Source organism: Portunus trituberculatus, chromosome 2 (assembly GCF_017591435.1).
Source record: "Portunus trituberculatus isolate SZX2019 chromosome 2, ASM1759143v1, whole genome shotgun sequence".
Classification (NCBI taxonomy): Eukaryota; Metazoa; Arthropoda; class Malacostraca; order Decapoda; family Portunidae; genus Portunus; species Portunus trituberculatus.
In genome coordinates this window covers 13,900,153-13,902,652 of record NC_059256.1, presented here as the reverse complement: position 1 = coordinate 13,902,652, position 2,500 = coordinate 13,900,153, and positions in this window count along the sequence as shown.

The window sequence follows — 2,500 nt, the reverse complement described above, 5'->3', positions numbered from 1 at the left end:
TGATGCAATATAAGACAAAGATTAATGTATTATCAAATAAGAAATAAGGAAATAAATAATATATATATATATATATATATATATATATATATATATATATATATATATATATATATATATATATATATATATATATATATATATATATATATATATATATATATATATATATATATATATATATATATATATATGGGAGGGACCAAAATATCCCCAGGTCGGACACCTCTCCTGTTGAAGACCACAAATGCCTTGACACCTCCCTCAACTTTTCTACATTGACTTCTGCAACATTCGCGGTCTTAGATCTAATTTTCAATCCGTGGAACACCACCTCTCCTCTACTAAACCTCATCTTCTTTTCCTCACCGAAACACAGCTGTCTGAGGCAACTGACAGTAGCCCTTCTCTGTTCCCTCCTACTTTCTCTATTCTCATTTTCATTCCAAAGCTGGATGTTGCGTCTATGTACGCAACGACTTAACTTGCTCTCGTGCCCACGCTCTTGAGTCTTCCGAGTTTTCCACCATCTGGCTACGACTTAACAGTCACTCTCAAACTAAATTCATCTGTGCTGTTTATCTCTGCCCTAACTCTTCTGACTATAGTAATTTCTTCGACTACTTAACTTCTAAAGTGGAGCACATTCTGTCCCTCTACCCTGTCGCTGAGATTTCCATTCTTGGAGATTTCAATGTTCACCACCAGCTTTGGCTTTCCTCTCCCTTCACTGACCACCCTGGTGAACTAGCCTTCAACTTTGCTATCCTCCATGACCTAGAGCAACTGGTGCAGCACCCTACTCGTATTCCTGACCGTCTTGGAGACACGCCCAACATTCTTGATCTCTTCCTCACCTCTAACCCTTCTGCTTATGCTGTCACCCTTTCATCTCCGTTGGGCTCCTCCGATCACAATCTCATTTCTGTATCTTGTCCTATTTTTCCAATCCCTCCGCAGGATCCCCCAAAGCGAAGGTGCCTCTGGCGTTTTGCCTCTGCCAGTTGGGGGGACCTGAGGAGGTTCCTCAGGGTTCTGTCCTGTCACCCACTCTCTTTCTATTATTCATTAATGACCTTCTTAATCAAACTTCTTGCCCTATCCACTCCTACGCTGATGATACCACCCTACATCTTTCCACGTTCTTTCAGAGACGTCCAACCCTTCAGGAAATCAACAGATCACGCGGGGACGCCACGGAACGCCTGACTTCCGATCTTTCTAAAATTTCCGATTGGGGCAGAGATAATCTAGTAGTTTTCAATGCTTCAAAAACTCAATTCCTCCATCTATCAACTCGACACAACCTTCCAGACAACTATCCCCTCTTCTTCAATGACACTCAACTGTCTCCCTCTTCCACAATGAATATCCTCGGTCTGTCCTTTGCTCATAATCTTAACTGGAAACTTCACATCTCATCTCTTGCTAAAACAGCTTCTATGAAATTAGGTGTTCTGAGGCGTCTCCGACAGTTTTTCTCGTCCCTCCAACTGCTTACTCTGTATAAGGGCATTATCCGTCCATGTATGGAGTATTCTTCGCATGTTTGGGGGATTCCAGTCACACAGCTTTGCTTGATAGGGTGGAATCGAAAGCTCTTCGTCTCATCAACTCCCCTCCTCTGACTGACTGTCTTCAGTCTCTTTCTCACCGCCGAAATGTTGCATCCCTTTCTACATTTTATCGCTATTTTCATGGTAACTGTTCTACTGATCTTGCTAACTGCATGCCTCCCCTCCTCCTGCGGCCACGCTGCACAAGGCTTTCTTCTTCCTCTCATCCCTATTCTGTCCAACTCTCTAATGCAAGAGTTAACCAGTACGCTCAATCATTCATCCCTTTCACTGGTAAACTCTGGAACTCCCTCCTGCATCTGTATTTCCAAATTCCTACAACTTGTCTTCTTTTAAGAGGGAGGTATCGAGGCATTTGCTCCCCTAATTCTGGCTGACGGTTTTGGCACTTTTTGAACTCTTTGGAGAGCCAGCGCTCAAGTGGCCCTTTTTTCTATCTTTCTTTTTTTTTTTCCCTTGGCTGGCCCTCTTCCCTACGTAAAAAAAAAAAATAAATAAATAAATATAAATAAATAAATAAATAAATAAATATATAAATATATATATATATATATATATATATATATATATATATATATATATATATATATATATATATATATATATATATATATATATATATATATATATATATATATATATATATATATATATATATATATATATATATATATATATATATATATATATATATATATATATATATATATATATATATATATATATATATATCCTCCTCCTCCTCCTCCTCCTCCTCCTCCTCCTCCTCCTCCTCCTCCTCCTCCTCTATATACTACTACTACTACTACTACTACTACTACTACTACTACTATATATATACTACTATTCATACTACTATATATTATATATACTACTACTATATATACTATATACTATATATATATATACTACCATATACTACT